The sequence below is a fragment of the Tachyglossus aculeatus genome, chromosome 7 (assembly GCF_015852505.1).
Source record: "Tachyglossus aculeatus isolate mTacAcu1 chromosome 7, mTacAcu1.pri, whole genome shotgun sequence".
NCBI lineage: Eukaryota > Metazoa > Chordata > Mammalia > Monotremata > Tachyglossidae > Tachyglossus > Tachyglossus aculeatus.
The window spans coordinates 19,550,856-19,578,823 of NC_052072.1; the positions used below are offsets into that span (position 1 = coordinate 19,550,856).

Sequence of the window (27,968 nt, forward strand, 5' to 3'; positions counted from 1 at the left end):
GGGGCTCACAATCTTAACCCCCATTTGACAGATGAGGGAACTGAGGCCCAGAGAAGTGAAGTGACTTGCCCAAAGTCACACAGCTGACAAGTGGGGGAGCCGGGATTTGAACCCATGACCTCTGACTCCAAATAATAATAGTGATGGCCTTTATTAAGCGCTTACTATATGCAAAGCACAGTTCTAAGTGCTGGGGAGGTTACAGAGTGATGGGGTTGTCCCACGGGGGGCTCACAGTCTTAATCCCCATTTTATAGATGAGGGAACTGAGGCACAGAGAAGTGACTTGCCCAAAGCCACCCAGCTGACAATTGGCGGAGCGGGATTTGAACCCATGACCTCTGATTCCAAAGCCCGGGCTCTGTCCACAGAGCCATGCTGCTGCTTCTGGGAGTCTCGCGGACCCCCGCCCGCCTCGGCCTCCCTGCCCTCAGGCGTACTGAGCGCCCAGCACTGGGCTAAGCGCTCTCCGCCGCTGCCAGCACCGTGGACGGCCTCCACAGCCGGGCTCAGTGGGAATAAATCATCATCATCATGGCATTTGTTAAGCGCTTACTCTGTGCCAAGCACTGTTGTAAACGCTGGAGGGGAGATCCAAGGTCATCACGTTGTCCCACGTGGGGCTCCCAGTCTTCATCCCCATTTGACAGATGAGGTCACTGAGGCTCAGAATAATAATTCATTCAATCGTATTTATTGAGCGCTTACTGTGTGCAGAGCACCGTACTAAGCGCTTGGAAAGTAATAATATAATAATGGCATTTATTAAGCGCTTACTATGTGCAAAGCACTTTTCTAAGCGCTGGGGAGATTACAAGGTGATCAGGTTGTCCCGCGTGGGGCTCACAGTCTTAATCCCCGTTTTACAGATGAGGTAACTGAGGCACAGAGAAGTTAAGTGACTTGCCCGAAGTCACACAGCTGACGTGGTGGAGCGGGATTTGAACCCATGACCTGACTCCAAAACCCGGGGTCTTTCCACTGAGCCACGCTGCTTCTCTACAAGTCCAAGTTGGCAACATATGGAGATGGTCCCTTCCCAACAGCGGGCTCACAGTCTAGAATAATAATGATGGCATTTATTAAGCGCTTACTATGTGCAAAGCACTGTTCCAAGCACTGGAGGGGAGATCCAAGGTCATCACGTTGTCCCACGTGGGGCTCCCAGTCTTCATCCCCATTTGACAGATGAGGTCACTGAGGCTCAGAATAATAATAATGATGATGATGGCATTTATTAAGTGCTTACTATGTGCAAAGCACTATTCTAAGCGCTGGAGGGGAGATACAAGGGCATCATGTAGTCCCGCGTGCGGCTCCCAGTCTTTATCCCCATTTGACAGATGAGGTCACTGAGGCTCAGAATAATAATGATAACGATGGCATTTATTAAGCGCTTACTATGTGCAAAGCACTGTCCTAAACGCTGGGGAACTTACAAGGTGATCAGGTTGTCCCACGGGGGGCTCCCAGTCTTCATCCCCATTTGGCAGATGAGGGGACTGAGGTTCAGAGAAGTGACGTGACTTGCCCAAGGTCACCCAGCAGACATGTGGCGGAGCCAGGATTAGAACCCATGACCTCTGACTCCTAAGCCCATGCTCTTTCAACAGAGCCACGCTGCTTCTGTTAAGCGCTTATCTTGTGTCAAGCCGCGTGATGATGACGGTATTTGTTAGGCGCTTACTATGTGCCAAGCACTGTACTAAGCGCTGAATAATTATGGTATTTGTTAAACGCTGACTAGGTGCCAAGCACTGTACTAAGCACTGAATAAGTATGGTATTTGTTAATCGCTTACTAGGTGCCAAGCACTGCACTAAGCGCTGAATAATTATGGTATTTGTTAAGCGTTTGCTATGTGCCCAGCACTGTGCCTCAGTTCCCTCATCTGGAAAATGGGGATTAAGACTGTGAGCCCCACGCGGGACAGTCTGATCACCTTGTATCCTCCCCAGCGCTTAGAACTGTGCTTTGCACATAGTAAGCGCTTAACAAATACCATCATCATCATCATCCCACAGGGGCCTGAAAATTCCCAATGGGAATGGGACCCGCGAGGGTCCACTTGTCACTGCCACTTGTCAGCTGGGTGCCCTTGGGCAAGTCACTTCACTTCTCCAGGCCTCAGTTCCCTCATCTGTAAAATGGGGATTAAGACTGTGAGCCCCACGTGGGACAACCTTGATTACCTTGTATCCCCCCACCAGCGCTTAGAACAGTGCTTGGCCCATAGTAAGCGCTTAACAGATACCAACATTATGAGAAGCAGCGTGGCTCAGTGAAAAGAGCATGGGCTTTGGAGTCAGAGGTCGTGGGTTCGAATCCTGACTCCGCCACTTGTCATCATCATCATCATCATCAATCGTATTTATTGAGCGCTTACTATGTGCAGAGCACTGTACTAAGCGCTTGGGAAGTACAAATTCACAACATATAGAGACAGTCCCTACCCAACAGTGGGCTCACAGTCTGAAAGGGGGAGACAGAGAACAAAACCAAACATACTAACAAAATAAAATAAATAGAATAGATATGTACAAATAAATTAAATAAATAAATAGAGTAAAAAAATATGTACAAACATATATACATATATACAGGTCAGCATATATGCTTGTCAGCTGTGTGACTTTGGGCAAGTCACTTCACTTCTCGGGGCCTCAGTTCCTTCATCTGTGTATATGTTTGTACATATTTATTACTCTATTTTATTTGTACATATCTGTTCTATTTATTTTGTTAGTATGTTTGGTTTTGTTCTCTGTCTCCCCCTTTTAGACTGCGAGCCCACTGTTGGGTAGGGACTGTCTCTAGATGTTGCCAATTTGTACTTCCCAAGCGCTTAGTACAGTGCTCTGCACATAGTAAGCCCTCAATAAATACGATTGACGATGTTGGTGATGATGATGAGGGCCTCTTTGGCCGGCTCCGAGCCATTCCTTCCTTGCCCAAAGCCGCCGAGCGGCAGGAGCGATTCCTTTCTTGCTGGAAGAAAACGAGGGGCGGCTAAGAGCCCGTTTCGAGAGCGGCAAACGTCAAAGCCCCTCTCCCCCTTTCTCCGCTCAGCTGTCGGGATTTCTCGGAAAAGAAACCGTCCGGTCCTGGGACTCCGGTCCAGTGAATCAACAACGTTCACTTCCTTGCTCTTCCCTTTGGGAGGGCCCTGTGTCATCCGGCCGGAGGCCCCGCCACTGCTTCTGGCCCTGTCAATCAATCAATCGTATTTATTGAGCGCTTACTGTGTGCAGAGCACTGTACTGAGCGCTTGGGAAGTCCAAGTTGGCAACATATAGAGACGGTCCCGACCCAACAGTGGGCTTCCCAGTGGAGAGTGGAGCAAGGGTCGGCCCTTCCTCCGGGCCCTGCCACTTGTCCTGAAATTGCAGCCGAGCAGCATGGAGCCGCAGAGAGATTGCCGTAGGTCTCATTAGAGAAGCAGCGTGGCTCAGTGGAAAGAGCCCGGGCTTTGGAGTCGGAGGTCGTGGGTTCGAATCCCGGCTCCGCCACTTGTCAGCTGGGTGACCTTGGGAAAGTCGCTTAACTTCTCTGGGCCTCAGTTCCCTCATCTTAAGACTGTGAGCCCCACGTGGGACTACCTTGATTACCTTGTATCCCCCCCACCAGGGCTTAGAACAGTGCTTGGCCCATAGTAAGCGCTTAGCAGATACCAACATTATGAGAAGCAGCGTGGCTCAGTGGAAAGAGCACGGGCTTTGGAGTCGGAGGTTGTGGGTTCGAATCCCAGCTCTGCCAGTTGTCAGCTGTGTGACTTTGGGCAAGTCCCTTAACTTCTCTGGGCCTCAGTTCCCTCATCTGTTAAAATGGGGATTAAGAATGTGAGCCCCCCGTGGGACAACCTTGATTACCTTGTATCCCCCCACCAGCGCTTAGAACAGTGCTTGGCACATAGTAAGCACTTAACAGATACCAACATTATGAGAAGCAGCATGGCTCAGTGGAAAGAGCACGGGCTTTGGAATCAGAGGTCATGGGTTTAAGTCTTGGCTCCGCCAATTGTCAGCTGTGTGACTTTGGTTAAGTCACCTCACTTCTCCGGGCCTCAGTTCCCTCATCTGTAAAATGGGGATTAAGACCGTGAGCCCCCCCGTGGGACAACCTGATCACCTTGTACCCTCCCCAGCGCTGAGAACAGTGCTTTGCACATAGTAAGCGCTTAATAAATGCCATCATTATTATCATTGTATGGAGATCACTCGCAAACTACCGGCAGGCCTGGTGGGTTGACTGCAGCTCGCTGACGAAAAATCAATCAATCGTATTTATTGAGCGCTTACTGTGTGCAGAGCACTGTACTAAGCGCTTGGGAAGTACAAGTTGGCAATATAGAGAGACAGTCCCTACCCAACAGTGGGCTCACAGTCTAGAAGGGGGAAACAGAGAACAAAACCAAACATATTAACAAAAAAAAAAATAGAATAGATATGTACAAGTAAAATAGAGTAATAAATATGTACAAACATATATACATATATACAGGTGCTGTCGGGAAGGGAAGGAGGTTAGGCGGTGGGGATGGAGAGGGGGAGGAGGCTCAGTGTGGGAAGGCCTCCTGGAGGAGGTGAGCTCTCAGGAGGGCTTTGAAGGGAGGAAGAGAGCTAGCTTGGCAGATCAATCAATCAATCATATTTATTGAGCGCTTACTGTGTGCAGAGCACTGCACTAAGCGCTTGCGAAGTACAAGTTGGCAACAACTTGGGAGGGAGGGCATTCCAGGCCTGGGGGATGACGTGGGCCGGGGGTCGATGGTGGGACAGGCGAGAATGAGGAACGGCGAGGAGATTAGCGGCAGAGGAGCGGGGGGTGCGGGCTGGGGTCGTCACAAGACATATTATACTCTGCTAAAACCGTTCGACATCGGGCTGCTATAATCGAAACCACTCTCTTGTGTGGTGGGAGGGATTGATAGGGGAGAGCAAACTGCTTTGTCTCTCTGTTTTGAGCTCCTCTGCTTGTGCCCAAACTTGGCCTCTGCAGAAGCGCTTCCCCTTGACCACCACTTCGGCCTTTGTCGGCATCTTCCACCACCTTTGTCCCCTGCTGCCTTAGCCGTCCTGAGGACACTGCGGGTTTAAGGCCACTCTGAGCCCTTGCCCTGGCCAAACAGGAGGCTTCCCGGTGGCAGGGTGGGCCGGGAGCTCTGAGGGCCATTGCACCCTCCCCGCGGCCGGCGTGAACTTAGATCCTAATGGAGCGGGGAGGGGGCACGACTCGCTGTCCGGCCCAGAAGCAGTGACATAAACAACCCCCTCCCGGGGTCGGGAACCCAGGCTAAACCCTGGACATGGCTACCAATCAACCTACACATCAGGCAGAAACTCCTCACCCTGGGCTTCAAGGCTGTCCATCCCCTCGCCCCCTCCTACCTCACCTCCCTTCTGTCCTTCTCCAGCCCAGCCCGCACCCTCCGCTCCTCTGCCGCTAATCATCATCAATCGTATTTATTGAGTGCTTACTATGTGCAGAGCACATAGTAATCTCCTCACCGGGCCTCGTTCTCACCTGTCCCACCGTCGACCCCCGGCCCACATCATCCCCCGGGCCTGGAATGCCCTCCCTCTGCCCATCCGCCAAGCTAGCTCTCTTCCTCCCTTCAAGGCCCTACTTAGAGCTCACCTCCTCCAGGAGGCCTTCCCACACTCAGCCGCCTCCTTCCTCTCCCCCTCCTCCTCCTCTCCATCCCCCCCGCCTTACCTCCTTCCCTTCCCCACAGCACCTGTATATACGTATATATGTCTGTACGTATTTATTTTACTTGTACATATCTATTCCATTTATTTTATTTTGTTAATATGTTTTGTTTTGTTCTCCGTCTCCCCCTTCTAGACTGTGAGCCCGCTGTGGGGTAGGGACCGTCTCTATATGTTGCCAACTTATACTTCCCAAGCGCTTAGTACAGTGCTCTGCATGCAGTAAGCGCTCAATAAGATTGATTGACAGCAGGCTGGTTCTGCGCGGCCAGGGAGGAGTGCCGAGGGCCCAGCTCTAAGTGGCACGACACAGGCCCCAATCCAGAGCGGTGCGTGGGTTGGCAAGGGGGGCCAGGAGTACCGGCCGGGCCCGCCTTCGCCGGAGTTTCCCCTCACAGCCGGAAAGCGGGAGATGTACCCAGCAGCAGATGTTTTCTGACTGTGCAGCCACCTCAGAAGTGAGGAGGAGGAGGAGGAGAGGGGAGCCAGCCGGGGGCCCGGCCGTGCCCCGGGGTGACCCGGGAGCCTGGCATCCCGCCAAGGGAACTGGCCAAGGCCGTTTCCGCAGCCCCCGGGGCCGCTCCGGGCCGGTCCGACCGCCGATACCTCGTCTGAAGCGTCTTTGTTTTTCTCCCTCCGTCCCCCAGTTGTCCCTGGTGTCCTGGGCATGGGCGTGGCCACCCCGAGCCTGCCACCGCTGTTCACTGACCGACCGGGACAACAGCTCCGCACAAGGTAACGCCACGTGTCCGAGCTCGACCCCCTCTCCCGCCCCGGCCACCCTCCCCTAATAATAATGATCATCAGTCGTCATCATCATCAATCGTATTTATTGAGCGCTTACTATGTGCAGAGCACTGTACTAAGCGCTTGGGAAGTACAAATTGGCAACCCAACAGTGGGCTCACAGTCTAAAAGGGGGAGACAGAGAACAAAACCAAACAGACTAACAAAATAAAATAAATAGAATAGATATGTACAAGTAAAATAAATAAGTAAATAGAGTAATAAATATGTACAAACATATATACAAGTGCTGTGGGGAAGGGAAGGAGGTAAGATGGAGGGGATGGAGAGGGGGATGAGGGGGAGAGGAAGGAAGGGGCTCAGTGTGGGAAGGCCTCCTGGAGGAGGTGAGCTCTCAGCAGGGCCTTGAAGGGAGGAAGAGAGCTAGCTTGGCGGAGGGGCAGAGGGAGGGCATTCCGGGCCAGGGGGAGGACGTGGGCCTGGGGTTGATGGTGGGACAGGCGAGAACGAGGCCTAACGGTGAGGAGATTAGCGGCAGAGGAGCGGAGGGTGCAGGCTGGGCTGGAGAAGGAGAGAAGGGAGGTGAGGTAGGAGGGGGGAGGGGATGGACAGCCTTGAAGCCGAGGGATCCCTTCCGTGAGGCATCGCTTTGGAAGCCCTGCTCTTCTGGGCCTGGTGGCCAGGGAGCCGCTCCTCCCACAAGCTTCTGCCTCAGTGGGCCAAGCCCACCTACTCTAGACCAGGATGGGGGCTTACCCCCAGGCTGGCAAATCCCCCCCTACCCGCCCCTGGTCCGGCCCGGCCCTCCCCTCCCCTCCCGGCGGCAGTAATCCGATGGCCGATGGCGTGATCCTTCCGCCCGGACGGGCAGGTGGGCGGCACTAGAGGGAAGGGCAAAGACCTGAAGTGCCCTTTTGCCCAGGGAAAGGGAGCAGCTGGCAGGCTGGAGGTGAGCCTTATCTCCCACCGCCGCACCCAGCCCCGGGCCCCAGGGGTATGCTGCCACTCTGCCACTCTCGAGCCTTCTGCCAGGGGTTCCCAGAGTGCCTCTTTGTGTCAGGGGCGGGCAGGGGGCTGGGAGGTGGTATATTCTTGATTCCCGGGGCCTCGGCCCCCGGCCCCGGACAGAACTGCCACAGGGTGGGCATCCAGGCTCTTACGCGTCCATCCCCTCTTCCTCCTCAGCCACTGGCACGGTCTTCTAGACTGTGAGCCCACTGTTGGGTAGGGGCCGTCTCTCTATGTTGCCAACTTGTGCTTATTAGGGCAGTGCTGTGCACACAGTAAGCGCTCAATAAATATGACTGAATTGAATGAATGCCTTTCTAGCCCCAGGCAGCACCCCTGTGCCCCGAGACCAACTCCGACAGGCTACTCCTGTTTATGCCCGCTTACCAACTGGTGGGGCAGGTTCGCACCGGATGTTCCTATGATTAGGGCTGGGCGTGGGGCATAGTCATTCTCCCTCCCTCCCTCCTCTCTTTCTCTCTCTCTCCCTCTGTCTGTCTCTCCAAGAGATTTTGTAAATCCCTGCTTTGCCTCCTCCTCGAAGCTTTCCCTCTGTTCCCCTTCCTCATGGGAGCCTGGTGGCAGGTTGGGGCGGGCAGTGTCCGTACCCCAGGGGAAAGGGAAAGCTGTCAGCAGGGTGTAAAGTCCCCCTGAACCTGAACTCTGCTTCAGTTCCCGACGCTTGTGCATATCATCGTCATCATCATCAGTCGTATTTATTGAGCGCTTACTATGTGCAGAGCACTGTACTAAGCGCTTGGGAAGTACAAATTGGCAACATATAGAGACAGTCCCTACCCAACAGCGGGCTCACAGTCTAAAAGGGGGAGACAGAGAACAAAACCAAACATACTAACAAAATAAATAGGATCGATATGTACAAGTAAAATAAATAAATATGTACAAACATATATACATATAGACAGGTGCATATCTATTCTATTTATTTTATTTTGTTAATATGTTTTGTTTGTCCCCCTTCTAGACTGTGAGCCCACTGTTGGGTAGGGACCATCACTAGATGTTGCCAGCTGGTACTTCCCAAGCGCTTAGTACAGTGCTCTGCACACAGTAAGCGCTCAATAAATATGACTGAATGAATGAATGAGTGACAGCCAAGTGGGTCCTCTGATTCCTCGTTATCGGCGGTGATTACAGAGTGCTTACTCTGCGCAGAGCACTGAACTGAGCCGCTGTTGTTGGGAGACACGATAGCTGCCTTTAGGAAGTGAGAGAAGCAGCGTGGCCAGCGGAGAGAGCCCTGGCTTGGAAATCTGAGTTCTAACCCTGGCTCTGTCCCTTGTCTGCTATGTGACCTTGGGTGGCAAGTCAGGTCACTTCTCTGTGCCTCAGTTACCTCCTCTGTAAAACGGGGATTAAGACCGTGAGCCCCAGGTGAGACACAGACTATGTCCAACCTGAGAAAAAGCAGCGTGGCTCCGTGGAAAAGAGCCCGGACTGTGAGCCCCCTTCTAGACTGTGAGCCCACTGTTGGGTAGGGACCGCCTCTATATGTTGCCAACTTGGACTTCCCAAGCGCTTAGTACAGTGCTCTGCACACTGTAAGCGCTCAATAAATACGATTGAATGAATGAATGAGTCAGAGGTCATGGGTTCAGATCCCGCTCCTCCAATTGTCAGCTGTGAGACTTCGGGCAAGTCACTTCACTTCTCTGTGCCTCAGTTACCTCATCTGTAAAACGGGGATTAAGACTGTGAGCCCCCCCGTGGGACAACCTGATCACCTTGTAACTTCCCCAGTGCTTTGCACATAATAAGCACCTAATAAATGCCATCATTATTATTATTATTTTAACTTCTTTGTGCCTCAGTTACCTCATCTGTAAAATGGGGATTAAGACTGAGCCCCCCGTGGGACAACCTGATCACCTTGTAACCTCCCCAGCGCTTAGAACAGTGCTTTGCACATAGTAAGCACTAAATAAATGCCATCATTATTATTATTATTATTAATCAATCAATCGTATTTATTGAGCGTTTACTGTGTGCAGAACACTGTACTAAGTGCTTGGGAAGTCTAAATTGGCAACATATAGAGACAGTCCCTACCCAACAGTGGGCTCACAGTCTAAACTTCCATGTGCCTCAGTTACCTCATCTATAAAACAGGGATTAAGACTGTGAGTCCCCCGTGGGACAATCTGATCACCTTGTAACCTCCCCAGCGCTTAGAACAGTGCTTTGCACATAAGCGCTTAATAAATGCCATCATCATTATTATTATTATTATTAACTTCTTTGTTCCTCAGTTACCTCATCTATAAAACGGGGATTAAGACTGTGAGCCCCCCGTGGGACAACCTGATCACCTTGTAACCTCCCCAGCGCTTAGAACGGTGCTTTGCACATAATAAGTGCTTAATAAATGCCATTATTATTATTATTATCTAACCCAGCACTGAGTACTGTGCCTGGGACATAGTAAGCACTTAAGTGCCGTAAAAAAAAAAAACCCTCACTGTCTAGCTGATGAGACATTAGAATCAGTTACTGGTATGGGAATCATCAGAGTGTAAAGATACATGCCGGGGGGGCCGGGGAGAAAGGGCAGAAATGCTTAGAGGGTAGATTGCTCTCCACTGGCCCATTCCCCAGCAGAGCAGACGCCCCAGGGGACAAGCAGGCATCCCAAGCGCTTAGTACAGTGCTCTGCACACAGTAAGCGCTCAATAAATACGATTGAATGAAGGAATCTTCCATTCTAGGCAAAGGGCAGCCTGCTGCTTGGAACGGGAGACTGCCCCAGCAGTAGCACATTCCTTGAGAGTCAGTCTCAACTGGAGCAGGTGTCTGGAGGGCAAGCGGTGATCCGTCCGTCCGTCCGGGAAGGGAGTTGTTGTCTGTGAAGCTCCGGACCCGCAGCTGGGTGGAAGCCTCTCCCACCGCCCGCCCAACCGCCCAAGATTTCATTAGCCAAGGAGGAAAGGCACGGGCTCCGAGCCAAGCCCAGCAGGGCCAGGGAGTGTCTCTTTCTCTTCACCTTCATTCCTCGGTTTGGCAGCGGGGGGGGGAGATTTGACAGGAGGAAAACATTTGGCCTTCAAAAGAAGCCCAGCGTGAATGCCCCCGGGAAGAAAGCGAGCCAGCAGAAGGTGGGCAGTCAGCCGGCCCTGGCAAAGGCCTCCAGGGTGGGAGCTGCGCTTCGCTCAGAGCCCCAAAGGCCAGGCGCAGGAGGGAGTGGAGGGTCCCGTTGGGCTCCCTCCTCCACCTTGTCACGTGCGAGGGCTGCAGGGGATTGCAGGTGGCCCGGGCTGGGCACTGCCTGGCATCAGCCGAGCGCCTTGGTGGCTTCGGAGATGGTACGGAGCAAGAAGGTGAACGTCCAGAGCTATTTGGGTACATTTAGTTGGGCCCAGGCCCGCCTCCTCTGGGACTACTAATGCAGAGACTCGTCCTTAGAGGCAACTCTGGATTCTCCCTTGGGAATTTTCAAGGCCGGTGACAACTCCCGGCGCCCAAGCGAGGAGTCTGCAGTGCTCATGGCAGCTGCGGCTCTGTGCCTCCTGCACACCACCTCCCTCCCTCCCGGCCCTTTCGAGAGGCCCAGCAGGAGGGTGACTCTATGCCCAGGGCCCCCCTGGCATGGAGCATGGTGGTCAGCGGGGCTGTGGCGTGACAGTTTCATTCTTTCTCCCAGGGCTCGGTCTGGCTTTGGGAATCTTCCCCACCTGCTCCTCCTCCTCCTCCTCCTCTTCTTTCTAGCCATGTCTCGGGCGGGGGCTCTGTCACGTGGCCTGATTCCACTGGGATATATTTAACTTGTCCTTCCTGCAGTCTGGACCCTGCAGGACATTCTGAATTCCCCATTCACCCTGGCCCTCATGCTTCCTTAAGCTCAACTTGGGGATCCCGCAGATCCAAAGCAAGATGGTCCAGTTCCCCCTGGGGCACAGCTGCAGCTCCTCTCCCTGAGGAGGGCCGGGAGAATCCGGGAACCCCCCCGGCGGGACCTGATTTCGGGACCGGGCATGCCTCGGAAAGGAATGGATCCCTGGCCCGGGCCCTGCCTTTGGGGTCTTTGGGAGTGAGTGGCAGGATGGTTTTGCTGCCCATCCGTCCTGACCTGGCTCCCTGCCCGCCCATCTCATGTCGCTCCCCTGGATCTACACTGTGATTCGAGCTCTTTCTCTGCTTTCCTCACCTTCTCTACTTCACCTTGAGTCCTCCAGGCATCTGCAGACAGGCACGCCTTTCCCCTCCCCACTTTGCAAGCACCCCTCTCCCCACTGCCTCCCCTGAAAGTCTCGGCACAATAATGATCGTAATAATAATTGTGTCACTTAAGTGCTTACTGTGTGCCAGGCACCAGACTACGAGCAAATCGGATTGGACACGGTGCCCGTCCCATGTGGGGCTCCCGGTCTCAATCCCCATTTCACAAATGAGGGAAGTGAGGCACAGAGAAGTCAAGGGCCTAACTGAGGTCACACAGCAGATGAGTGGCAGAGTGGGATTAGAACCCATGACATTCTGACTCCTAGTCCCATGGTCTATCTGCTAGGCCACGCTGCTTCCTTCTACACCATATTTCTTCCTGCTACGCCTGCTGGCTTGTGCCCCTGGACCGACGGGAGAGGATCAGGCTATAATTCCCCCGGGATTCTCCCACGCAGGCAGGCCGGAAGACCCCGAGTGCCTCATTGCCGTCTGGGAATAGCCCCCATTTCCACCCCGGAGCCATCCCAGGGCCTCGCCTCGACTGCATTCAGGGTTTCAGTTGGGAGTTGGTTGGCCGAGAGGGATAGAGAGGGATTGGCGTCAGCGGGTAAAGGGAATAGGTCATTCTGTGTCTCTCCTTTTGTCTCTCTCTGTGATTCCCTCCATGGAGCTCGGGCCTTGGAGCTAGCCGACTGAGTTGCATCAGTCCCAGCTCCCTCCTTGGCCCCTAAGGGAGGCTCCTCGTGTTTCCAGCTTGGATTCCTTCGCTTCCGTGGAAGGGTTGCCGGGGGCCCGTTGCAATGTGTTTGGCTTTCGGGAGTCAGTCTGCACCTGGCCCTGGGTACGTGTCCAGGGATGCCTTCCCCGCACAGCCTGCGCGATGACTTGTTCTCCTGGATTGGTTTCCTATCTGCCCCGCGTGGGTCTCCGGGCCCTCCCTGGGGGGCTCAAGGTGGAGCTGTTTGTGGGAGGGGCAGGAGAAGGGATGCGTTCACCCAGTCCCGGCAGGCCGTTCCTCGGCTTCCCCGAGCGCCCGGCCTCCCGATCCTCTGGGCTGGGGTCGTGGGGGGAAGTGGCGGGCTCTCGGGCAGAAGGGTCTTGGCCAGCCTGGGTCATTGTTGGGTAGGGACCGTCTCTATATGTTGCCAGTTTGTACTTCCCAAGCACTTAGTACAGTGCTCCGCACACAGTAAGCGCTCAATAAATACGATTGATTGATTGATTGATACAGCATCCTCAAAACGGTCTTCACATGGGATCGACGGGTCCCCGGAGGGGCCGTGGAGGGACTGTGGGTGCAGCCTTCAATTCTGATTTATGGCTTTGGCATTTTCCTCGTTGAACCTTAATCAGGAAATGTGTTTTCCCTTCACAATTTCTTATCTTTTTGTTTTGAGGCGTTTTGAAAAACTGGCGTTTGAAAGGATGCAAATTATGTAACCGCCTAGCGTCAGAAAATGAAGGCAGAAAAACACGGGATGTTCCTTTTTGCGTTTTGTCCCCAAAGGGCCCTGTTTTTCCTCCGGGTCCAGGCATGTAGAGCTGGCGCTTAGGGAGGGGGTGGGCAGGTTCCCATCGGTGCCGCCCCCAAGGCCAGCTGTCTGAGAGTCGGATCCACCGGTCTTCAGCCCAGATCGGGTCCGTTTGGGACCAGAAGGGGACCTGGCTCTGACTGCCCAAGGGGAGCTTGCCGGGCGCATGTGATACACGCATGATGTTCCTGTGAGCGTCAGACGCGGGCCTCTTGTACAATCACGCCGCTCACCCGTGGCAGCGTGCCACATCCCAGGTGGAGCGGGCTCAGCCTGGTGGGGCCCGAGCGCAGCTGGAGTGACGTTTGGACAGTTCTGGCGGGCAGACCCGAGACGCGTGGGTGGGTTTCGGCCGGGGGAAGCCCTTGGCCCGAAATACCGTCCTGGGACCGAGAGCCGGGCGGGAGAAGAGGCCTCGCAGGTAGCCCCGGCCCGGCGGTCAGGGTCAGGAGCCCGAGGAGCAGGCGGCGATTCCCTGCAGCTGGCCATTGAGATCCGAGAGCCCGACCGGCGCCGCAAAGTGGGTGGCAGGCCCAGCAGCCCTCGGAGACTGCGTCCGTGCCAGGGTTAGGACCTGTGGGAGGCCCAGTTGCCAGAAAGAGCACCATCTCTCTCCGTGACAGCGCGCTTTCGAGGGTTGCCCCTCCCAAAGGAAGAGCCCAGGGGCGGGGCGGGCCTGGGCAGGACGAGCTCACAGCCAGTCACCTTTGGAATAAGGTGCCGGGATTCGGCGTTCCAAAGGTGAGCTGGCACCGGACCAGTCCCCAGCCTGTTCGGGAGCCGACGGATTGCTGTGCCGCTCACCGATCCTGGAAAGGCAGGCTGGACGGAGGCTTGAGCCTTGCTGGCCCACAGGGGCCGGGGAGAGGAGAGGAGAGGAGAGGAGTGGTGGGGAGCCTCCACCGGACAGGTTGGTTCAAGAGGGAAGTCGTGTCCTGGGAGACCAGGAAGGGTGGTGGTTCCCAGGAGACAGAGCCCTGAGTCACTGGGAATGTCTGTGGGGGGATACCCATGGGAAGCAGCATGGCTCCGTGGAAAGAGCACGGGCTTTGGAGTCAGAGCTCAGGGGTTCAAATCCCGGCTCCACCAATTGTCAGCTGTGTGATTTTGGGCAAGTCACTTCTCTGGGCCTCAGTTACCTCATCTGGAAAATGGGGATTAAGACTGTGAGCCACACGTGGGACAACCTGATCACCTTGTATCCCCCCCCCCCCCCCCACCCAGCACTTAGAACAGTGCTCGGCACATAGTAAGCGCTTAAAAAATGCCATCAGTATTATTATTATTATTATCATCCAGAAGCCCCTCTATAAAGGGTGGGCAAGACCCCTTGCCCACCTTGGCAGCATTTTCTAACATCTGGTCCGTACCGTCTGCAGATTTCCTTCATTTGACGACCAGGGCATTTCCCTGGGAAGGGGAGGAGGCTGGCGTGGACGGGCCAGGGGAGGGAGGGGCGGTGTGGGCTGTGCTCAGAGTTGGTTGGGTTAGGAGACTCTAGCCCCTCTAGACCGTAAGCTCATTTGGGGCAGGGAATGTGCCTGCTAATTCTGCTGTAGTGTACTCTCCCAAGTATAGTGCTCTGCACATAGTAAGCGCTCAGTAAATACCATTGATTGTTACCTCATCTGTAAAATGAAGACTGTGAGCCCCCCGTGGGACAACCCGATCACCTTGTAACCTCCCCAGCGCTTAGAACAGTGCTTTGCACATAGTAAGCGCTTAATAAATGCCATTATTATTATTATTATTATTATTATCATTATTATTATTATTATTGAGGCAAGTGTCATCACTCTCCTCCATAGCTCCCCTCCTGAGCTGAGGAAATACTTGAGGGTACAGTATTCCTTTCCTTCCTCTCCCCCTCTCCATCCCCCTCATCTTACCTCCTTCCCTTCCCCTCAGCACCTGTATATATGTACATATGTTTGTACATATTTATTACTCTGTTTATTTTACTTGTACCTATCTATTCTATTTCTTTTATTTTGTTAGTATGTTTGGTTTTGTTCTCCGTCTCCCCCTTCTAGACTGTGAGCCCACTGTTGGGTAGGGACCGTCTCTATATGTTGCCAACTTGTACTTCCCAAGCGCTTAGTACAGTGCTCTGCACACAGTAAGCGCTCAATAAATACGATTGATTGATTGATTGATTACAGTGGGCACTGCCCCTTTGGATCAGTGAGCCGACCCGCCCAGGAGTGGAGCATGGCCTGGGGCTGGGCGTAGAGCCAGGGCTACCGCAGGAATGATGTAGGGGATCTTGTTTCTTCTTTTTCTCTTCCCTTTGAGTTTGTCTAGTATTTTTACCTCTCATATTATCTCATATTATCCCAGCCGTGCTATTTGCCTGCTGTCTGTGACCCTGGGCAAATCACGTCTCTTCTCGGTGGCTCAGTTTCCTCATCTTAGACTGTGCGTCTCATGTGCGATGGGGACTGCGCCCAACCTGATTATCTGGTACCCACCCCAGCGCTTAGTACAAGTGTGTAGACGTGGTAAGCACTTAATACCATAATTATTCTGCTTACAAAATCCCTGGGGGACAGGGAGTGACAAGCATTGTTACCCTAATTTGAGCACCAAGAAAACTGAGGCCCCAAGAAGTTTCTTGGCCCAGCAAACTGTAGCAGAGCTGTGACTAGAATGCCACTACTACTAATAATAATAATAGTGGTATTTAAGCACTTACAGTGTGCCAGGCAGTGCACTAAACCCTGGGGTAGATTGTCAGCTGTGTGACTTTGGGCAAGTCACTTAACTTCTCTGGGCCTCAGTTCCCTCATCTGTCAAATGGGGATGAAGACTGTGAGCCCCCCGTGGGACAACCTGATCACTTTGTAACCTCCCCAGCGCTTAGAACAGTGCTGTGCACATAGTAAGTGCTTAATAAATGCCATCATCATCATTATTATTATACAAGGTAATCAGATAATCATCCGCCAAACTAGCTCTCTTCCTTCCTTCAAAGCCCTACTGAGAGCTCACCTCCTCCAGGAGGCCTTCCCAGACTGAGCCGCCCCTTTTTCTCTGCTCCTCCTCACCTCTCCATCTCCCCCACTCCCTCCCTCTGCCCTACCCCCTTCCCCTCCCCACAGCTCTTGTGTATATTTATTACTCCATTTTATTAATGATGTGTATATATCTGTTATTCTATTCATCTATTTCGATTCATTCATTCAGTCGTATTTATTGAGCTCTTACTGTGTGCAGAGCACTGTACTAAGCACTTGGGAAGTACAAGTTGGCAACACATAGAGACGGTGGTATTGACACCGTTTACTTCGTTCATTCATTCGATCGTATTTATTGAGCGCTTACTGTGTGCAGAGCACTGGACTAAGCGCTTGGGAAGTACAAGTTGGCAACACATAGAGACGATGGTATTGACACCGTCTACTTCGTTCATTCGATCGTATTTATTGAGCGCTTACTGTGTGCAGAGCACTGGACTAAGCGCTTTGGAAGTACAAGTTGGCAACACATAGAGACGATGGTATTGACACCGTCTACTTCGTTCATTCATTCGATCGTATTTATTGAGCGCTTACTGTGTGCAGAGCACTGGACAAAGCGCTTGGGAAGTACAAGTTGGCAACACATAGAGACGATGGTATTGACACCGTCTACTTCATTCATTCGATCGTATTTATTGAGCGCTTACTGTGTGCAGAGCACTGTACTAAGCGCTTGGGAAGTACAAGTTGGCAACACATAGAGACGATGGTATTGACACCGTCTACTTCGTTCATTCATTCGATCGTATTTATTGAGCGCTTACTGTGTGCAGAGCACTGGACAAAGCGCTTGGGAAGTACAAGTTGGCAACACATAGAGACGATGGTATTGACACTGTCTACTTCATTCATTCGATCGTATTTATTGAGTGCTTACTGTGTGCAGAGCACTGTACTAAGTGCTTGGGAAGTCCAAGTTGGCAACGTATAGAGACGGTCCCTACCCAACAGCGGGCTCACAGTCTAGAAGGGGGAGACAGACAACAAAACAAAACAGATTAACAAAATAAAATAAATAGAATAAATTTGTACAAATAAAATAGAGTAATAAATACGTACAAATATATATACATATATACAGATGCTGTGGGGAGGGGAAGGAGGTAAGGCGGGGTGATGGGGAGGGGGAGAGGAAGGAGGGGGCTGAGTGTGGGAAGGCCTCCTGGAGGAGGTGAGCTCTCAGTAGGGCTTTGAAGGGAGGAAGAGAGCTAGCTTGGCGGATGTGCAGAGGGAGGGCATTCCGGGCCCGGGGGAGGATGTGGGCCGGGGGTCGATGGCGGGACAGGGGAGAACGAGGTACGGTGAGGAGATCAGCGGCAGAGGAGCGGAGGGTGCGGGCTGGGCTGGAGAAGGAGAGAAGGGAGGTGAGGTAGGAGGGGGCGAGGGGATGGACAGCCTTCAAGCCCAGGGTGAGGAGCTTTTGCCTGTTTTGTTGTGTTTTCTACTTGTTTTGTTTTGTTGTGTGTCTCCCCCTTCTGGGCTGTGAGCCCGCTGTTGGGTAGGGACCGTCTCTATCTGTTGCCGAATTGTGCTTTCCAAGCGCTTAGTCCAGTGCTCTGCACACAGTCAGCGCTCAATAAATACGGTTGAATGAATGAAAGAGGTTGGGCACGGTCACAGTCCCCACTCCCATTTTGCAGATGAGGTAACTGAGGCCCAGAGAAGTGAAGTGGCTTGCCCAAGGTCACGCAGTAGACGAGCGGCAGAGCCGGAATTAGAACCCGGGTCCTTCCGATTCCCAGGCCTGCGCGTTGTCCACTGGACTACGCTGCTTCTCCTAATTTAGGTCTTCTGGTCAATCCTCTCCTGACCCACCCCCCACCTCCGTTTTGGTGTCTTCACTCACCCCAGCCCGCCGAGTCGAGGAGGGAGACCCCCGCGTGGACCGCTCAGCCGTGCGGCCCCTCCAAGCCGCCCCAAAGACCCCAGCCCTGGAAGGAAAAGGGCTTCCCGAGCAGTAGGAGGTGGGGCCTGGAGGTCGGAGTGTTTTATAGGAAACCTGCCTTGTCCCTGGTTCTTCTTCTTATTATTGAGAAGCAGCGTGGCTCAGTGGCAAGGCCCTGGGTTTGGGAGTCAGAGGTCGTGGGTTCTCATCCCGACTTCATCATCATCATCAATCGTATTTATTGAGCGCTTACTGTGTGCAGAGCACTGGACTAAGTGCTTGGGAAGTACAAGTTGACAACATATAGAGACGGTCCCTACCCAACAGTGGGCTCACAGTCTAAAAGGGGGGGACAGAGAACAAAACCAAGCATACTAACAAAATAAAATAAATAGAATAGGTATGTACAAGTAAAATAAATAAATAAATAGAGTAATAAATATGTACAAGCATATATACATATATACAGGTGCTGTGGGGAAGGGAAGGAGGTAAGATGGGGGGGATGGAGAGGGGGACGAGGGGGAGACAAAGGGGGGGCTCAGTCTAGGAAGGCCTCCTGGAGGAGGTGAGCTCTCAGTAGGGCCTTGAAGGGAGGAAGAGAGCTAGCTTAGGTAGCTTAGCTTAGCTTAGAGAGCTAGCTAGCCCAACTTGTCAGCTGTGTGATCTTGGGCAAGTCACTTCACTTCGCTGGGCCTCAGTTCCCTCATCTGTAAAATGGGGATGAAGACTGTGAGCCCCCCGTGGGACAACCTGATCACCTTGTAACCTCCCCAGCGCTTAGAACAGTGCTTTGCACATAGTAAGCGCTTAATAAATGCCATTATTATTATTATTATTATTATTATTATTATTATTATTATTATTCTCTGGGCCTCAGTTCCCTCATCTGTAAAATGGGGCTTAAGACTGTGAGCCCCACGTGGGACAACCCGGTCACCTTGTATTCCCCCAGCGCTTAGAACATATAGCTTTATTTCTGTTTGTTCTGACGATTTTGACACCTGTCTGCGTGTTTTGATTTGTTGTCCGGCTCCCCCTTCTAGACTGTGAGCCCGCTGTTGGGTAGGGACCGTCTCTAGATGTTGCCGACTTGTACTTCCCAAGTGCTTAGTACAGTGCTCTGCACACAGTAAGCACTCAATAAATGCGAATGAATGAACAGTGCTTGGCACATAGTAAGCACTTAAGAAATACTGTCATTATTATTATTATTATTAATTATTATTATTATTATTATTATTATTATCCCAGTTGCCCCTACCCTACTGCCTTCCATTCACCCCACGCCTCCCTTTTCTGTAGTGGGAGTTTATGTTTTTCAAATATTTGTGGACTTGATTCTTATCTGGGAACTAGAAAATGACCTAGATAGATGTCCTGAGAAAATAAAAGGAAGTGCAGAGAGTAAATAGCGAAAGGACTGGGAGAAGGGGCTCATCCCTGCCATATTTGCCCTTCATTGGTGAGCTCTAAGGCGCTGAAAGGAACTCTGTAGTTTCTGAATCCGCTTCATCCACTCCGGACTTTCTGACTCCTAGCGAGGTCCAAGGCCTCAGCTCGTCCATCTCCGCGCCGGGCACGCCACGGATTCTCCCCGCGGACCCGGACCGGAGGGCTGGTGAATTTGTTTTTGTTAATTTTGTTAATGTGTTTGGTTTTGTTCTCTGTCTCCCCCTTCTAGACTGTGAGCCCACTGTGGGGTAGGGACTGTCCCTCTATGTTGCCAACTTGGACTTCCCAAGCGCTTGGTACAGTGCTCTGCACACAGTAAGTGCTCAATAAATACGATTAATTGATTGATTGATTGGTGACGGGCTTTGAGATGGTCAGCGGGAACGTCTGCTTTACTTCTCGATCAGGAGGCGATCAGCCACAGTCTTTGGAAAACAAGGGTCCTGGGCCATGGGCCACACTTGAGCCCGACCCCGCTGCCCATGTGTAGAGGAGGGAAGGTAGGCATGGAGGGGTGTGATATGAGTGTCCCACGGGGGGCCAGTGGAGGGGTGATGGGGGCCTTGAAGCAGCGTGGCTCAGTGGAAATCAATCAATCAATCAACCAATCGTATTTATTGAGTGCTTACTGTGTGCAGAGCACTGCACTGAGCGCTTGGGAAGCACAAGTTGGCAGCATATAGAGACGGTCCCTACCCAACAGTGGGCTCACAGTCTAGAAGGGGGAGACAGACAACAAAACCAAACATATTAACAAAATAAAATAAATAGAATAGATAGGTACAAGTAAAATAGAGTAATAAATAGATAGAGTAATGGAAAGAGCCCGGGCTTTGGAGTCAGAGATCATGGGTTCAAATCCCAGATCCACCCCTTGTCCGCTGTGTGACCTTGGGCAAGTTGCTTAACTTCTGTGGGCCTCAGTTCCCTCATCTGTAAAATGGGGATGAAGACTCTGAGCCCCCCGTGGGACAATAATAATAATAATGATGGCATTCATTAAGCACTTACTATGTGCAAAGCACCGTTCTAAGCGCTGGGAAGGTTACAAGGTGATCAGGTTGTCCCACGGTGGGGGCTCACAGTCTTAATCCCCATTTTACAGACGAAGGAACTGAGGCACAGAGAAGCATTATTATTATTATTATTATTATTATTGAAGCAGTGGGTGCGGGCGACGGCAGAATCTCCGTAAGCTTGTGGATCCGTAGGTCGTGATCCTTAAAGGTCTCCCTGGGTGACAGTGGACATCTTTCTCGACAGGTGTGCGGGGATGTTTCTTCCCTTCCAATCAATCAATCAATCCATCGTATTTATTGAGCGCTTACTGTGTGCAGAGCACTGTACTAAGCGCTCGGGAAGTACAAGTTGGCAACATATAGAGACAGTCCCTACCCAACAGTGGGCTGATGGCATTTATTAAGCACTTACTATGAGCAAAGCACTGTTCTAAGCACTGGGGGGATACAAGGTGATCAGGTTGTCCCACGGGGGGGCTCACATTCTTAATCCCCATTTTACAGAGGAGGTAATTGAGGCCCAGAGAAATTAGGAAGAAGAAGAATAATGGCATTTTTATGACTCTGACCCCAAAGCACGGGCTTTTTCCACTGAGCCACGCTGCTCAAAGGGTTGAGGTCCAAGGGCATAGGTAATGCAAGAATGGGGAGGGAGTGTGGGGAATTAGGGTTTAGTTGGAGAGGGTCTCTTGTAAGAGATGTGATTTTAGGAGGGCTTTGAAGGTGGGGAGGATGATGGTCCGTCAGGTGTTAACGGGGAAAGAGTTTCCGGCCAGAAGGACGAAATAAATTATGGTACTTCATCATCATCATCATCAATCGTATTTATTGAGCACTTACTATGTGCAGAGCACTGTACTAAGCGCTTGGGAAGTACAAATTGGCAACATATAGAGACAGTCCCTACCCAACAGTGGGCTCCCAGTCTAAAAGGGGGAGACAGAGAACAAAACCAAACATACTAACAAAATAAAAGAAATAGAATAGATATGTACAAGTAAAATAAATAAATAAATAAATGGAGTAATAAATATGTACAAACATATATACTTATATACAGGTGCTGTGGGGAAGGGAAGGAGGTAAGATGGGGGGGATGGAGAGGGGGACGAGGGGGAGAGGAAAGAAGGGGCTCAGTGTGGGAAGGCCTCCTGGAGGAGGTGAGCTCTCAGCAGGGCCTTGAAGGGAGGAAGAGAGCTAGCTTGGAGGATGGGCAGAGGGAGGGCATTCCAGGCCCGGGGGAGGACGTGGGCCGGGGGTCGATGGCGGGACAGGCGAGAACCAGGCACGGTGAGGAGATTAGTGGCGGAGGAGCGGAGGGTGCGGGCTGGCTGGAGAAGGAGAGAAGGGAGGTGAGGTAGGAGGGGGCGAGGTGATGGACAGCCTTGAAGCCCAGGGTGAGGAGGTACTTGTTAAGTGCTTACTATGTGCCAAGGACAGTTCTAAGCACTGGGGTAGGTACAAGTTAATTAGAGTGGACACAGTCCCTGTCCCACGTGGGGCTCACATTCTTAATCCCCATTGTACAGATGAGGTCATTGGGACCCAGGGAAATTAGTAATAATAATAATGGCATTTATTAAGCGTGGGGTGGGGATACAAGGTGATCAGATTGTCCCATGGGGGGGCTCACATTCTTAATCCCCATTTTGCAGATGAGGTAATTGAGGCCCAGAGAAATTAGGAATAATAATAATGGCATTTATTAAGCGTTTACTATGTGCCAAGCACTGTTCTAAGCGCTGGGGGGGGATACAAGGTGATCAGGTTGTCCCATGGGGGGCTCACATTCTTAATCCCCATTTTGCAGATGAGGTAATTGAGGCCCAGGGAAATTAGGAATAATAATAATGGCATTTATTAAGCGTGGGGTGGGGATACAAGGTGATCAGATTGTCCCATGGGGGGGCTCACATTCTTAATCCCCATTTTGCAGATGAGGTAATTGAGGCCCAGAGAAATTAGGAATAATAATAATGGCATTTATTAAGCGTTTACTATGTGCCAAGCACTGTTCTAAGCACTGGGGGTGATACAAGGTGATGAGGTTGTCCCACGGGGGGCTCACAATCTTAATCCCCATTTTACAGATGAGGTAATTGAGGCCCAGAGAAATTAATAATAATAACAATAAAAATGGCATTTATTAAGCGCTTGCTATGTGCCAAGCACTGTTCTAAGCTCTGGGCGGGATACAAGGTGATCAGGTTGTCCCACGGGGGGCTCACAGTCTTAGTCCCCATTTTACAGATGAGGGAACTGAGGCCCAGAGAAGTTAAGTGATTCGCCCAAAGTCACACAACTGACAATTGGCGGAGCCGGGATTTGAACCCATGCACTTAATAAATGCCATTATTATTATTATTATTATTATTATTATTATTACAGATGACCTGAGGCCAACTTGTCCTTCCCAAGCGCTTAGTCCAGTGCTCTGCACACAGTAAACGCTCAATAAATACGATTGATTGATTGATTGAGGCACAGTGACGTGAAGCGACCTACCCAAGGTCACACAGCAGACAAGTGACAGAATCCCATCTCCTCCCAGAGGCCTTCCCCGGATCAAGCCTTCATTTCCTCTTCTCCCTTTCCCTTCTGCGTCACCCTGACTTGCTCCCTTTATTCATCCCCATTCCGGCCCCACGGCCCTTACGGACATTTCTGCAATTTATGAATTCACATTAATGTCTGTTTCCCCCTCTTTAGACTGGGCAGGGTACATATCCACTGTGATATATTGTACTCTCCCAAGCGTGCACATAGTAAGCACTCAGTAAATACAGTTGATTGATTGATTTGTGCATTGAGAGGGTGGGTTGGGCAATAAGACCAAATGAGGCATGGCGACTTGGAAAAATTGGAGGGGGTCCAGAGACGGCAGGTCTCTGTGGGGAGCGTGTTTGTGGGAGAGGAAACAGGTGAGGACGTTTTGATCGGATCGAGGGATTTCCAAGTTGGCGTTAGAGGAAAAAGTTAACTCCCTGACTGGCCGACGCTGTGTCCGAGTCCTTGAGTGGGTGAGGAGAGCGAGGAGGTCAGTGGAGTTGAAGTGGACAGCGGGAAGGCCGCCGGGCACATCCACGTGGCTGTCAGCCCCCCCGTGGGACAACCTGATCACCTTGTAACCTCCCCAGCGCTTAGAACAGTGCTTTGCACATAGTAAACGCTTAATAAATGCTATTATTATTATTATTATTATTACCCGGGACCGGGGTCGCTCTGGCGATGGGTGGACGTCAGTGTGCTATTTTGTTAGTATGTTTGGTTTTGTTCCCTGTCTTTCCCCTTTTAGACTGTGAGCCCAGTGTTGGGTGGGGACCGTCTCTATATGTTGCCAATTTGTACTTCCCAAGCGCTTAGTACAGTGCTCTGCACATAGTAAGCGCTCAATAAATACGATTGATGATGATGATGATGATGTCGAAGTCCCTGAGGAGCAACGGAGAGACGGTGAAAGAGGAGAGCAATAAAGGTGTCAGAATAGTTCGGAAAGCTGGAGGTGGGGCAACCGGTAATTGGAGTGGGTGACAAATCAATCAATCAATCAATTGTATTTATTGAGCGCTTACTGTGTGCAGAGCACTGGACTAAGCACTTGGGAAGGACAAGTTGGCAACATATAGAGACAGTCCCTACCCAGCAGTGGGCTCACAGTCTAAAAGGGGGAGACAGAGAACAAAACCAAACGTACTAACAAAATAAAATAAATCGAACAGATATGTACAAGTAAAATAAATAGAGCAATAAATATGTACAAACATATATACATATACAAAGTGAGAAGCAGCGTGGCTCAGTGGAAATAGCCTGGGCTTTGGAGTCCGAGGTCCTGGGTTCAAATCCCGGCTCCGCCAATTGTCAGCTGGGTGACTTTGGGCAAGTCACTTCACTTCTCTGGGCTTCGGTGACCTCATCTGGAAAATGGGGATGAAGACTGTGAGCCCCACGTGGGACAACCCGATCACCTTGTGTCCTCCCCAGCGCTTAGAACAGTGCTTTGCACATAGTGAGCCCTTCACAAATGCCATCATCATCATCGTGTGGGCTCTAAGGGAGGGGAGGAAAGGGTTGGGGGTGGAAAGATGGTGTGAAAGTTGCATTGGGGGTCAAGAAGGATGCCAACTCTTATCCGTTTCACAGTGAGTCTTGGGAAGCAGGAAGAGGTTAGGCCCCCTTGGATGTTTCTGCGTCAATCAATCGATCGTATTTATTGAGCGCTTACTGTGTGCAGAGCACTGTACTAAGCGCTTGGGAAGTACAAGATGGCAACATATAGAGACAGTCCCTACCCAACAGTGGGCTCACAGTCTAAAAGACAGTCACCTACCTAATGGTGTGGTCCCTCCACAGTCATGCCAGGGTGTGGGCCAGTCTGTGGGTGACTCTGGGCATCGGAGGCAGCCGTGTTGGATCCCCCCACCCCCGGCATGGCTCTGTCCCACCGGAGAGGGTCCCTACGGCCTTCCCTTCTCTGAAGTGACAGAAGCCAGCTAGACTTAAGGGAGTTTAATCCCTAAACCATGTGGATCGACTTTGAGGTTACAGCCCGGCCTGGAGCGGTGGTGAAGGCTCCGGCGTAAAGACCGGGCGAGCCTCGAGCCAGTCTGGAACACTAATAATAATAATAATGGCATTTATTAAGCGCTTACTACTACTAATAATAATAATAATGGCATTTATTAAGCGCTTACTATGTGCAAGGCACTGTTCTAAGCGCTGGGGGTGTACAAGGTGATCAGGTTGTCCCACAGGGGGCTCGCAGTCTTCATCCCCATTTTACAGATGAGGTAACTGAGGCCCAGAGAAATTAAGTGACTTGCCCAAAGTCACACAGCTGACAAGTGGCAGAGTCGGGATTCAAACCCGTGACCTCTGACTCCAAAGTCCGTGCTCTTTCCACCGAGCCACGCTGCTTCTCATATGTTTTACTACGTGCAAAGCACTGTCCTAAGCGCTGAGGGGACACAAGGTGATCAGGTTGCCCCACGTGGGGCTCACAGTCTTCATCCCTGTTTTACAGATGAGGGAACTGAGGCTCAGAGAAGTGAAGTGACTTGCCCACAGTCACACAGCTGACAAGTGGCAGAGCCGGGATTCAAACCCGTGACCTCTGACTCCAAAGTCCGTGCTCTTTCCACCGAGCCACGCTGTTTCTCATATGTTTTACTATGCGCAAAGCACTGTTCTAAGCACTGAGGGGACACAAGGTGATCAGGTTGCCCCATGTGGGGCTCACAGTCTTCATCCCCATTTTACAGATGAGGGAACTGAGGCTCAGAGAAGTGAAGTGACTTGCCCAGGGTCACACAGCGGACACGTGGCGGAGCCGGGACTCGAACGCATGACCTTTGACTCCAAAGCCCGGGCTCTTTCCACTGAGTCAGGCTGGAAGACACCGGGACCGCGAGCCCAAGGGAAGGAATTGATCCCAGTGCGGTGCCACTAGTGGGTCCTGGTCCCTGCCAGCTGGGTTTCACTGGGGGCGAAATGAGCGAGGGGCGGGCAGGGCGACGCCGGGCACGCCCAGAGCCCATTTATGGCCGGAGCTGGGCGGTGGCATCGTAGTCTAGCTGGCGGTTGCCAGGGCAGACACTTTCGTAACTACCACTGTTTTCACGACTCCTCCCGAGTCTGTCCACACTGGATGACCTAGGCGTGGTGAGAAGCAGCGTGGCTCAGTGGAAAGAGCCCGGGCTTTGGAGTCAAGAGTTCATGGGTTCACGTGAATTGTCAGCTGTGTGACTTTGGGCAAGTCACTTCCCTTCTCTGCGCCTCAGTTCCCTCATCTGTCAAATGGGGGTGAGGACTGTGAGCCCCCCGTGGGACAACCTGATCACCCTGTAACCTCCCCAGCGCTTAGAACGGTGCTTCGCATATAGTAAGCGCTTAATAAATGCCATCATTATTATTATCTTTTTAGGCGGCGGTTTGGTCCGGAAGCTTCGCCCCGGGGGGCACGCCCGCCGTGGGCACTCGCTGTCCCCTCATCATCAATCATCAGTCGTATTTATTGAGCGCTTACTGTGTGTAGAGCACTGTGCTAAGCGCTTGGGAAGTCCAAGTTGGCAACGTATAGAGACAGGGTTAGGCTTCGCGGGGGGCGGTGCCCAGTCTGGAGGAAAGGGCAGGGAGGACCCAGGAAAGGTCGATCCTGAGCAGGATCATTGGGGTGGGACCAGACGGAGAAGGGGATGAAAGCCTGAAGGTGTAGGACTGAAGGAGGATGATAATAATTAGGGTACTTTTTAAGCACATAATAATAATTATAATGATGGCATTTATCAAGCACTTACTATGTGCAAAGCACTGTTCTAAGCGCTGGGGAGGTTACAAGGTGATCAGGCTGTCTCACGGGGGGCTCACAGTCTTAATCCCCATTTTACAGAGGAGGTAACTGAGGCCCAGAGAAGTGAAGTGACTTGCCCAAAGTCACACAGCTGACATGTGGTGGATTTGAACCCACGACCTCTGACTCCCAAGCCTGGGCTCTTTCCACTGAGCCACACAGTGCCAGGCACTGTTCAAAGTGCTGGGGTAGATTCAAGATAATCGGGTTGGATTTAGTCCCTGTCCCACACAGGGCTCACAGTCTTAATTCCCATTTTACAGAGGAGGGAACCGAGGCACAGAGAAGTTAAGTGGCTTGCTCAGAGGCACACAGCACACAAGTGGCAGAGCTGGGATTAAAACAGTGCTTTGCATGTAGTAAGTGCTTAACAAATACCATCATTATTATTATTATTATTATGATTAGAACCCATAACCTTCTGAGTCCCAGGCCCGTGCTGTGTCCACTAGGAAGGGGGGATAGCCTGGCCCTCCACCCCAACCCAGGGGTAACAAGCCAATCCCTCTTTCCTGGGGGCCACGGAGACTGCTAATCGTCCGGGGGTCCAGGCCCAGCCGTATCACGGTCGAGTCTAAATATTCACGACCATTCATTTCACAGTACAACTTGTACTTCCCAAGCGCTTAGTACAGTGCTCTGCACGCGGTAAGCGCTCAGTCAGTACGATCGAATGAATGAATGAATGACTGTGAAATATTCACGAGTCGTGAATATAGAATAATAAATATTCTATTTATTTTATTTTGTTAGTATGTTCGGTTTTGTTCTCTGTCTCCCCCTTTTAGACTGTTGGGTAGGGACTGTCTCTATATGTTGCCAATTTGTACTTCCCAAGCGCTTAGTACAGTGCCCTGCACATAGTAAGCGCTCAATAAATACGATTGATGATGATGATGATGAGTCCGGACCCGGACAGCTGGACGGCGGGCGCTTGGCCATCCGGGCACGCTCGGGCAGGCCCGGATGACTGGTGGGTTGGGTTGCGGCCCGCCGTTCTCGGTTTCTCTTTGGTACGCTCGCCTCCTCCTCCTCCTCCCGAGACAGCCCGGCTCCACCACTC

General features: G+C 51.8%; 1 protein-coding gene across 2 annotated transcripts in view; it reads left to right on the top strand.

The window, feature by feature from the left end:
• Positions 1 to 27,968, top strand: part of PPARD (peroxisome proliferator activated receptor delta) — a 39,259-nt gene that overhangs the window by 1,489 nt on the left and 9,802 nt on the right. For both annotated transcript variants that reach the window (XM_038749612.1, XM_038749613.1), the window contains exon 2: positions 6,359 to 6,446. The gene's annotated coding sequence lies outside the window, so the exon portion shown is untranslated. The remainder of the gene's footprint in view (positions 1 to 6,358; positions 6,447 to 27,968) is intronic.